Source organism: Ornithorhynchus anatinus, chromosome 8 (assembly GCF_004115215.2).
Source record: "Ornithorhynchus anatinus isolate Pmale09 chromosome 8, mOrnAna1.pri.v4, whole genome shotgun sequence".
NCBI classification, from domain to species: Eukaryota; Metazoa; Chordata; class Mammalia; order Monotremata; family Ornithorhynchidae; genus Ornithorhynchus; species Ornithorhynchus anatinus.
The window spans coordinates 37759604-37771806 of NC_041735.1; the positions used below are offsets into that span (position 1 = coordinate 37759604).

Consider the following 12203-nt stretch of genomic DNA (forward strand, 5'->3'; position numbering starts at 1 on the left):
CTATAAAGGAGAGGGAAAAGGATTTATGTTAATGAGTTACCGCTTAAGTAATAGGACACGTAAGATTGTCTTATGCCGTCAAGTCGTTTCCAACCCATAGCGACACCATGGTTACGTGTCTCTCAGAACACCCCGCTCTCCATCTGCAATCGTTCTGGAAGTGTATCCATAGAGTTTTCTCTGTAAAAATAAGGAAGTAGTTTACCTTTGCCTCCTTCCGCGCAGTCAACTTAGTCTCCACCCTCGACTCTCTCCCATGCTGCTGCTGCCCAGCATGGGTGAGTTTTGACTTGTAGCAGATTGCCTTCCACTAGCTAGCCACTGGTCAAGTTAGGAATGGAATGGGTATCCCTCTGCTTGACTTTCCCTCCTGTTGCCGAGACTGGTAGAGTAATGGAAACTCTCCAGGTGTGGCCCTGAGAGGGGCGTGTAAGATTAGGTACATAAATTGCGAGTGCATCAACGTTTAGGTGCAGTTGGATGGAGATAATACAGGGAAATCAGAGATTAATCATGTTCAGTGGGAGAAGAGAGTGGATAAGTAGAAAGCGGAGTTGATTGAATGACTTCAAACTAGTGATCAGGAATTGACTTGATTCTAAAAGGAATGGTTAATCACTGGTGGTTTTTGAAGAGTGGGAAGATGTGTGCAGAATTACATTTTAGAAAAATAATCTGGGTAGCGGAATGAAGTACGGGCTGGAAGAGGGAGATCCTGGAGGCAGAGAGGTCAGTGAGGAAGCTGATGCAGTAGTCAAGGTGGGATTTGACAAGTTCTTATACCAATTTGGTGACTGTTAGGATGAAGGGGAAGGGGCAGCTCTAGAAATATTGTGGAGGAAAAAGAACAAAAAGCTTTGGCAACAGAATGAATATGGGGTTTGAAAGAGAGGGAGGAGTCAAGGATAATTCTACAACTGCGGCTTCAGAGACGGGGAGGATCGTTGTATTGTTAACTGTGAAGATCAGGTGGAGGAGAGGATTTGGGAGGGAAGATGAGGAGTTCAGTTTTGGCCATTCTGAGTTGAGGTGTCCTGGAGGCAGGAGGAAATGCAAGATTGCAGAGTGGGAGAGATATGAGCTGGTCAGGCAGACTTGGAAGTCACCTGTGTAAAGGAGAATGGATGAGCTCACCAAGGTGATGAGTGGAGACTGAGAATAGAAAGGGACCCAGAACAGAGTATTGTGGGACCCTCACAGTTAGAGAGTGAGTGGAAAGAAGAGGAAGAGCCAGTGAAGGAGACCGAGAAGGAACAGTCAGAGAAATAGGTGGGGAACCAGGAGAGAACTATGTCAGTAAAATAAGGCTATTGAGTAATTTATAAGGAGGAGGGATCAGAGAAGCAGCATGGCTCAGTGGAAAGAGCCCGGGCTTGGGAGTCAGAAGTCATGGGTTCGAATCCCAGTTCTGCCACTTGTCAGCTGCATGACTGTGGTCAAGTCACTTGACTTATCTGTGCCTCAGTTCCCTCATCTGCAAAATGGGGATGAAGACTGTGAGCCTCACGTGGGACAACCTGATGACCTTGTATCTACCCCAGCGCTTAGAACAGTGCTCTGCACATAGTAAGCGCTTAACAAATACCAACATTATTATTATTATCAACAGTGTCAAAACCTGCTAAGAGGTTGAAAGAGAGAAGCGTATTTTAAGACATTCTCAGTAAAAAAGCAAGTATGGTTGTTAACCATTTGGAGGGGGAAGTCCACAGAGAAAAAGAGGCACAACGTCCCCAGCCTTCAGTATTTTGTGCAGGTGGTTACTGGAAGGGTGGAAGGGTGAGAGTTCTTCCTAGTGGTTGTGAGCAGGAAGGGGGAAAGGTGGAGGGCTCATCCAAAGGGATGTCACTGCCCTGCCCTCCCCAAGACCCACTGCAAACTGCTGGATTCTGGACATTACAATGAGCCTACCTAGGTCAGCACGGTAGTCAGAGGGACCGAGTTGTTAGGCAATCGCCATGCTGACATCCAGATTCCTCCGCTGGATTTGGAAGCAGGACTAACGGCAGAGGCCTGAAAAAATCGTGCATTCCATACAGTCCAAGCACTGCGAACATTCATAAAGTGCTATGCCAAGGCAAGAAGGATGCTTTTTGGACTCTTCGATTTAGGGAAAACCTGCTTCCGTGGAGTAGACCCAATGAAAGCAGGTGTTTCGGTGTGGGTTTAGAAGGGATAGAACAAAAACTCCTCACTCTAGGCTTCAAGGCTGTCCATCACCTTGCCCCTTCCTACCTCTCCTCCGTTCTCTCTTTCTACTGCCCACCCCGCACGCTCCGCTCCTCCGCCGCCCACCTCCTCACCGTCCTTCGGACTCGCCTATCCCGCCGTCGACCCCTGGGCCACGTCCTCCCGCGGTCCTGGAATGCCCTCCCTCCTCACCTCCGCCAAACCGATTCTCTTGCCCTCTTCAAAACCCTACTTAAAACTCACCTCCTCCAAGAGGCCTTCCCAGACTGAGCTCCCCTTCTCCCTCTACTCCCTCTACCGCCCCCCCCTTCACCTCTCCGCAGCTTAACCCTCTTTTCCCCCCATCTCCCTCTGCTCCTCCCTCTCTCCCTTCCCATCCCCTCAGCACTGTACCGGTCTGCTCAATTGTATATATTTACATTACCCTATTTATTTTGTTAATGAAATGTAAATCGCCTTGATTCTATTTAGTTGCCATTGTTTTTACGAGATGTTCTTCCCCTTGACTCTATTTATTGCCATTGCTCTTGTCTGTCCGTCTCCCCCGATTAGACTGTAAGCCCGTCAAACGGCAGGGACTGTCTCTATCTGTTGCCGACTTGTTCATTCTAAGCACTTAGTACAGTGCTCTGCACATAGTAAGCGCTCAATAAATGCTATTGAATGAATGAATGAATGAGATGGTTCTGGTGGTCCGGAGATAGGCCCAAGGTTCTCAGCGAGGTGAGTTAATTCCTAGCTGTTCTTCTTCCAATCCTCCTTTTAGACCACATCTTGAGGAAAAGGGCCTTGAGAGCAATTGCCTTTCACAGAAAAACAGCAGCGAGCAGCAGAAATGTGCTGCCTCTTCCCAAGTCATCCCTTTAAACTGATGGCTGGCAATTTACAGCTCCTGAGGGAATTTACATAACCTCCATGTGATTTCTTTCTGGAAATTTTGCAAAAGCAAAGTAAAGAATGTCAGGTTTGAATGATTTCTTAATATTTAGCACTTGCAAGACACTTCAAATGAGTGCAGATTACCCCAGTGAGGTAAGCAAGGATGATCAACCTTATTGTTCCGGCTCGGGAAAGGAGGAGGCAGAGAGCTGGGAGCCACATTTCCATTTAGGAAGGGTGGTTCAGGTTTGTACATCACCTGAGGAGAGAGCAGAGAATGAAAAGGAAAGGGGAAGCCAGGAGAAGATCGGAGACCTCAGACCGCAGCCATTTAAATGAGATTCTAATAAGCGATGATAAGGTTTTAAGTGACTCTCTGAAGTACCCAGCTGAAGCTGTCATTTTCAGAATAATTTGGTTTAAATTTGCCTAAATGAATCTAGGATGACTAAGACTTGGCAGGTTCAGGAAGAGAGTGAGGGTGAGCCAGGAGGAGGATGAAAGGAGACAAACTGTGAAGATGAATAGGAAGAGAAGGACAGTGAGAACAAAAACAAGAGTTGAGAGCGGAGTAGGATGAATTGGGAGGGGACAGAGATCAGAGAAGAGGTGCTGTTAACAAGAGGAAGGAGGTAAGCAAAATCCCCAAAAACAGGAGAGAAAAGAGACAAAAGCAGCACTCAAAAGCAGAAGAGGCAAATTGTGGAAAGAGGCTACGGGAAATGGTGGGGAAACAAACAAAAGAGATGGAAAATGTGTCCTCATTTACACTGAAGAGTAATTGCAGTAAAAGCAGTCCAGTAAATAAGTGTTAAAAGGCTGCTAGTAAGCCATGGAACAGAGTTACTCTGGAAACCTTAAGCTTCAAATGTATCAGTAATGGAATTGGGCAGAGAAATGGTTGTTCTCTGTTCTAGGGAGGAGTAAAATCAGCCTGGCAAGAAACCCCTCCAAACCTCAGCTGCACAGGACTTAGACTGTGAACCCCGTGTGGAACAGAAACTGTGGTTGATCTGATTGGATCCATGCTTGGCACATAAATGCCAAAGAGATACCACAATTATTATTACTACTATTATCATTATAGTAAGCAGGGGACTTAATCAATCTAAGGAATTTAATGAGTATCTCCATACACTGTACCAAACTCATGGGATAGTACAATATATTGGAGGTGTTAGATGTAATCCCAGCCCTCAAAGAGTTTAAACTAGTCAGGGAGACAGATTGGGGGAGCAGCAGATTATAATTGCTGAGGGTGTGGGGTGAACATCATTCCTTCAGTCATATTTATTGAGTGCTTACTGTGTGCAGAGCACTGTACTAAGTGCTTGGAAAGTACATTTTGGTAACAGATAGAGATAATACCTACCCAACAATGGGCTCACAATGTAGAAGGGGGAGACAGACAACAAAACAAAACAAGTAGACAGGCATCAATAGTATCAAAATAGATAAATAGAATTATATGTATTTATACATCATTAATAAAATAAATAGAAGAGTAAATATATACAAATATACACAAGTGCTGTGGGGCAGGGAAGGGGGTAGAGCAGAGGGAGGGAGTCAGGGTGATGGGGGGGAGAAGGAGCAGAGGAAAATGGGGGCTCAGTCTGAGAAGGCCTCTTGGAGGAGGTGAGCTCTCGGTGGGGCTTTGAAGGGGGAAGAGAGCTAGTTTGGCGGATGTGAGGAGGGAGGGCATTCCAGACCAGAGGTAGGACGTGGGCCAGGGGTCGACGGCAGGACAGGCAAGAACGAGGCCCATTGAGGAGGTGAGCAGTGGCAGAGCAGCAGAGTATGCAGGCTGGGCTGTAGAAGGAGAGAGGGAGGTGAGGCAGGAGGGATCCAAGTGCATAGGTGATACAGAAGGAAGGGCAAATAGGATGGGCAACCGTTGGAGAGTTTTGAGGAGTGAGGAGATGTACACAGAAAAATTTTTTAGAAAAATTATCTGGGCAGCAGAGGGAAGTATGGACCAGAGTGGGTAAGGCAGGAGGCAGGGAGGCCAACAGGAGGGTGAAGTGGTAGTCAAGATTGGATTTGATAAGTATTTGTATCCGTGTGGTAGCCATTTAGATGGAGAGGGAGGGGCAGATTTTGGAGATGCTGTGAAGGTAGAACCATCGGGAGTTGTGACAGACTGAATATGTGGACTGAATGAGAGAGATGAGTAGAAGACAAATGCCAAGGTTACGGGCTTGTGAGACCACCCCTGTGTATAGTATCTGGCTGCTTCAGGCACAGATTTCCTGTCAGCCAATTTGGGGCTCTGCTGCCTGCCTGCCTGCTCTCTCTCTTTCTCTCTCCTCTCTCTCTCTCTTTCCACGGCTCTGAGAGCCATTTTACTAGATGTGAAAGGGAACATCACCATGGTGGCCATAACGATAACTAAATCATGGTCAATATGCAACAACATCTGGTCCCCGTGTTAACCCGTGGGCTTTGGTACCACACTGGATATGGGGCACTCCCTACAAACAGACATATGTCAGCTTTGCTCTCCACTTCGCAGGGAAAGTTGCAGGTTCAGTAAGCATAAGTTGAGCATTAGACAGGAAACTGGCTCTCATTAGTGTCGTACTCCACTAAGCCACCCTTTGGTGTCTCTGTGAAAAAAAAATCAGTAAATTATCCAGTTTGAATCAGCATTAATTTTGCAATTACAAATCTCTAATTCTTTTCCTTCTCTTCCCATCACCCCCATCTAAAAGCTTCAAATAAGACTTTTACATTTTTTATATCAATTTTTCTCAAACCACAATTACTCAACTATATTTGCTTCCCTGCTTTCTTGGCCTGCTCTTCTAAGACTGAGCTTTTGTGCACCTCCCAGACTCACATGTTTCCTGGCTTGGTGTTCTGTCTGTCAAATTAGGACCATGAGCTGAAGCAGGAGCTACATCTAATTACATTTGTGTACAGCTAGCACCTTGCATGCTCAATTGAAATGTTATAAGGATGGAGCACAATTGAGTTTGTCTATCTCAGGCAGGTGTAAGCTTGATTTTGTTGCATATCTGATCTTTCTTTTGGATTGATCTAATAATAATGATGATGTTTCTGAAAGACTCTTTAAAAGTGAAAAACAAAACCAAAGTATTCTCCAATATAAAAGACAGCACAAACTAAAGTGACTTTCTAATACGTTCTATTTGAAATAACAAATCCTGGGATCTCAACGTGGCCTAGTGGAAAGAGCACGAGCCTGGAAATCAGAGGACCTGAGTTCCAATCCCAGCTCCACCCCTTGCTCACGGCGTGACCTTGGGCATGTCACTTCATTTCTCTGTGCCTCAGTTCCTCACCTGTAAAATGGGGATTAAATACCTATTCTTCCTCCTGTTTAGACAATGAACCTCATAATAGTAATAATTATAGTTTTTGTTAAGTGCTTACTAGGTGCTGACCACTGTTCTAAGCACTGGGTTAGATATAGAGTCATCAGATTGTTCCATGTGAGGCTCACATTTTTTAATCCCCATTTTTACAGATGAGGTAACTGTGACACAGAGAAGTTAAGTTACTTGTCCAAGGTCACACAGCAGACAAGTGGCAGAGCTGGGATTAGAACCCACAACCTCTGACTCCCAAGCCCGGGTTCTTTCCAGGGACTCCAACCTAATTTAATTTGTATCTTTGCCAGTGCTTAGAAAAGTGGTTGACACATAGCAAGTGTTTAACAAATGCTATCATTATTATTATTGTGTAGTCCTTATACATGTTTGAATCTGTGTGTGTGTGTGTATGATTTAGAGAGGGGCAAGACTGAGGAGAGAAATCAGTGAAGACGCTGATGTAGTAATTGAGTTGGGATAGAACAAGTGTTGGATGGAGAGGAAGGGTTGGATCCACATATACTGTGGAGGAAAAGCAGACAGAATATAACAGAGACACTTAGAACAGTGCTTGACACATAGTAAGAGCTTAACAAATACCATACAAGTCATAATCTTAGTATGGGAGTTCAAAGAGAGGAGGAGTAAAGGACTATGACAAGTTTCCAGGGACAAGAAGGATGATAGCATTGTTCAACTGTATTGGAAAGTTAAAGAGAAGAGGATTTGGAAGGGAAGATGAGGATGTCATCTTTAGGCATATAAATTTGAGGGACCAGCGAAACATCTCTGCAGAGGTGATTTGGACACAGGAGATCTGGGATTTCCAGGAAGGAGTGATGTTAGAACTAGCAAGGTAGATTTGAGAAACATCCACATACAACAGGTAGTTGAAGCAACGAGAGGGAAAGAGCTCTCCAAGGGAGAATGACATGAGAAGAAAAAAGGATGCCAAACTGAACCTTGAGCTATACCCATAGTTAAGGATGGAAGGCAGATAAAGAACTGATGGAAGAAATTAAGAAAGATTGGCTAGAGAGGTAAGAGAACTAGGAGAAAAGTACCACCTCAACCGAGGTTTGATAGTGTTTCCAAGAAAAGGAATTATTCTAGAGTGTCATAGGCAACCTAGAGGTTGAGAAACCAAAGAAAAAGTCGCCATCAGTGACTCAGTGACTCTGAGAGAGAGCAGAAAAGACATAGAGTGCTTTTAATAATGGTCGTATTTGTTAAGCGCTTACTATGTGCAAAGCACTGTTCTAAGCGCTGGGGGCATACAAGCTGATCAGGATGTCCCACGTGGGGCTCACAGTATTAATCCCCATTTTACAGATGAGGTAACTGAGGAAGGGATGGGGTTGTAAGCACAGTAATAAGCGCTCAATAAATACTATTGAATGAATGAATGAAAAATAGATAGAAGGGGTAGAATTTGAAAGCAGGTGTGAAATCACCTCTTGAGGGATGACTGGCAATGGTGAGAGAGTGGGATTGAGTGAATGTTGGGAAGGTGAGCTGGAGATTTTGGGGACCTCACTCCTGATGGCTTTGATTTGGGCTACAAAGTAGTTGGTAAAGTTATCAGGGGTAAAAGAGGACACTAGAGGCTTCAGAAGGGAGTTAAAAGTCTGGAATCATTGGTGGGGGAAAAAGGCAAAGAATTCAATGAAGGAGGGGAGGTAGTGTGTCCGAGTACAAGAAAGGGCAAAGCCAAAGCTGGTAAGGACGAATCTGAAGAGGCCAAAGAAATCTGAAGAGGACAAAGACATCGTAGTAGCTGGTTTTCTGTCAACAGCTCTCTGCGGCACCAGTGAAGGAGCCTCCTTCTGACCTGGAGATTTCTTCAGGAATGCCATTAGCTCTTAGGTTTTTCAGTTAGCCCCCTCCACTGCTACTTGTTGTCAAAAAAGAACTCTCTCTTTACACTACTTAACTCATAATTGGAGAAGAAGAGGTACAGGAATTTGGGATTTTTTTTTTTCGGTTTAGAGAAACATCACCGGCAAGACCGGAGGAATCGGCGGTCATTTTCCCCATGCTGGGTTCTCATCAGGCACTTCGAAAAGTTCTCGTTTCTCCCCTCACCAGCCTCTTGATCTCACCCTCCCTCCTGCCTGGAAGTCCCTTCCCCTTCAGATCTGTCAAATCTCTGCTCTTTTCATCTACAAAGCCTTTCTGAAATCCTATCTCCTCCAGGAGGCCTTCCCCAATTAATTTCTCATCTCCCCACCCAATCCCAAATGGCCACTTAAGCAAGTTTTTGCCACATAATCACTTATGTGCTAATTTAATTATACTCTGTTACTTCCTTCCCTCCTTAATTTTAGTCTCTGTCTTTCCTACTAGATTGTAAACTCCTTACAGGCAGGGATCATGCCTACTAATTCTGCTGCACTCTTTCGGGTGCTTAATACCATGTTCTGCATACAATAGGTGCTCAATGAATCAGTGAACGATTGAATCAATCAATCGTATTTATTGTGTGCTTACTGGGAAGTAGCACGGCTCAGTGGAAAGAGCCCGGGCTTCGGAGTCATAGGTCATGGGTTCGACTCCCAGCTCTGCCACTTGTCAGCTGTGTGACTGTGGGCAAATCGCTTAACTTCTCTGGGCCTCAGTTACCTCATCTGTAAAATGGGGATTAATTGTGAGCCTCACGTGGGACAACCTGATTACCCTGTATCTACCCCACCGCTTAACAAATACCAACATTATTATTATTATTACTGTGTGCAGAGCACTACACTAAGCCCTTGGGAGAGTACAGCACAACAATATAACAGACTAATTTTCTGCCCACCGAGAGCCGATAGTCCAGAGGGGGAGACAGACATTAATATAAATAAATAAATTATGGTTATGTACATAAGTGTTGTGGGGGCTGGCTAGGGGGCGAATAAAGGGAGCGACTCTGGGTGATGCAGAAGGGAGTGGGAATAGAGGAAATGAAAGTTTAGTCAAGGAAGTCTTCTTGGAGGAGATATGACTTCAGTAAGGCTATGAAGGTGGGAAGAGCGATTGTCACATATGAAAAGTGAAGGCGTTCCATGCCAGAGGCAGGAGGTGGGCAAGAGGTTAGCGGTAAGATAGATGAGATTGAGGTACAGCGAGTGAGTTGGTGTTTGAGGAACGCAAGGTGTGGGCTGGGTTGTAGCAGGAGAGTAGCGAGGCGAGGTAGGAGGGAGCAAGGTGACTGAGTGCTTTAAAGCCGTTGGTAAGGAGTTTCAGTTTGAGGCATAGGTGGTTTAATGGGCAACTACTGGTCCTTCAGGAGTGGGGACAAAGGGACTGAACGTTTTTGTAGAAAAACGATCCAGACGGCAAAGTGAAGTATGAACTGAAGTGGGGACAGACAGGAAGCAGGGAAGCTGATGGAGTAATCAAGGCGGGAGAGGATAAGTGCTTGGAGTAATGTGGTAGCAATTTGGATGGAGAGGAAAGGATGGATTTTAGAGATGTTATGAAGATGATGAGATCAACTGTGTGTCCAAGTTGGTGAGTGGGAGGGCTGGTCAGTGGAGTTGAGGAGTGATAGAAAGTGGGTAGCAGAAGGGTCATCAGGGCCAGGTGGAGCGGTGCAAAAGCAGCACAGGGGAGCAACTGGAGAACCCAACTGCTCCCCCTTTCCGGTAAGTTTTGGGCAGTGGGTGAAGATGAGGTCCCCTCTAGAAAGGGGAGACCAGGCAGCATGGATCAGTGGAAAGAGCCCGGGCTTGGGAGTCAGAGGTCATGGGTTGTAATCCCAGCTCTGCCGCTTGTCTGCAGTGTGACCTTGGGCAAGTCACTTAACTTTACTGTGCTTCAGTTCCCTCATCTGTCAAATGGGGATGAAGACTGTGAGCCCCACGTGGGACAACCTGATTCCCTTGTATCTACCCCAGCTCTTACAACAGTGCTTGGCACATAATAAGCGCTTAACAAATACCAACATTATTATTATTCTTATCTAGGAAAAGCCAGTGATGGGGAGGAGGAGCAGTGATTGGGTCAGGCAGAGGTCAAGGATGAGGAGCAGCTTTTTCTTGATGGAGCCGGGGCTCCACAGGCCACACTTGGCTGAGGCTGTGGGGGTGGTCCTGGGGCAGAGGTCGGCGTGAGGGGTTGGATAATAATAATAATAATGGTATTTGCTAAGTGCTTACTATGTGCAAAGCACTGTTCTAAGCACTGGGCACTGTTCTAAGTGCTGGAAGTGCTGGGGGAGATACGAGGTCATCAGGTTGTCCCACGTGGGGCTCACAGTCTTAATCCTCATTTTAAAGATGAGGGAACTGAGGCACAGAGAAGTTAAGTGACTTGCCCAAGGTCACACAGCAAACAAGTGGCAGAGCCGGGATCAGAACTCATGACCTTCTGACTCCCGGGCCAGGCTCTAACCACTACACCATGCTTAACAAATGCCATCATTATTATTATTGTCTGTAAAATGGAGATGATCTGTCAAATGGGGCTGAAGACTGTGAGCCTCAAGTGGGACAACCCGATGACTTTCTATCTACTCCAGAGATTAGAATAGTTCTTGGCACATAGTAAGCGCTTAACAAATCTAATTCCCACTCTGCCCTTGTCAGGTGGGTGACCTTGGCCAAGCCACTTAACTTCTCTGTGCCTCAGTTCCCTAATCTGTCAAATGGGGATGAAGACTGTGAGCCTCACGTGGGACAACCTGATTATCTGTAAAATGGGGATGAAGACTGTGGGCCTCACGTGGGTCAACCCTATGACTTTGTATCTAGCACTTAGAACAGTGCTTGGCGCACAGTAAGTGGTCCTCACTCTTGGCTTCAAAGCTCTCAATCACCTTGCCCCTTCCTTCCTCACCTCCCTCCTCTCCTCCTCCATCCTACCCCGTGCACTCCGCTCCTCTGCCATCGCTCACCTACTCACTGTCCCCTGTTCCCACCTGTCCCGTCTTCAAGCCCTGGTCCATGTCCTACCTCTGGCCTGGAACGCCCTCCCTCCTCACCTCTGCCAAACTAACTCTCTTCCCCCCTTCAAAGCCCTACTGAGAGCTCACCTCCTCCAGGAGGCCTTCCCAGACTGAGCCCTCCCTTTCCCTCTGTCCCTCATCTCCTCCCCATTCCCCCTACTCCCGCCCTTTGCTCTTCCCCCTCCCCCTCAGCACTTGCGCATATTTGTTACTCTATTTCGTTAATGATGTGTATATCTCTATGTTTCTATCTATCTTGATGATATCTACGCCAGACTATTTGTTTTGTTTTGTTCTCCTTTGCTTTGCTGTCAGTCTCCCCCGTTTAGGCTGTGTCGTGGGGCAGGGATGGTCTCTCTCTGTTGTCGAATTGTCCATTCCAAGTGCTTAGTCCAGTGTTCTGCATGTAGTAAGCGCTCAATAAATACTGTTGAATGAATGAATGAACAGTGCTTGGCACGTAGGAAGCACTTAACAGATACCAACATTATTATTTTCTCCCCCTGCGCTAGAGAAGCAACGTGGCTCAGTGGCAAGAGCCCAGGCTTGGGAGTCAGAGGTCATGGGTTTGAATCCCAGCTCTGTCACTTGTCAGCTGTGTGACTCTGGGCAAGTCACTTGACTTCTCTGGGCCTCAGTGGCCTCATCTGTCAAATGGGGATGAAGACTGGGAGCCTCACGTGGGACCACCTGATGACCCTCTATCTCCCCCAGCGCTTAGAACAGTGTTCTGCACCTAGTAAGTGCTTCACAAATACCAACATTATTATTATTGTCATTATTCTTAGGATCATCAATGATTATCCCTCCCCTCAGCGTTGTGCTCATTTGTATATATTTTTACGACCCTATCTATTTTGTTAATG

At 46.1% G+C, this 12203-nt stretch overlaps 1 non-coding gene across 1 annotated transcript; it reads right to left on the minus strand.

Annotated features, from left to right (window-relative positions):
* Nucleotides 1–288: 288 nt before the first annotated feature.
* On the minus strand, nucleotides 289–426 carry LOC114814131. The gene has a single exon (XR_003761868.1). It is a non-coding gene; the product is annotated as a small nucleolar RNA SNORA7 (small nucleolar RNA).
* Nucleotides 427–12203: the final 11777 nt, after the last annotated feature.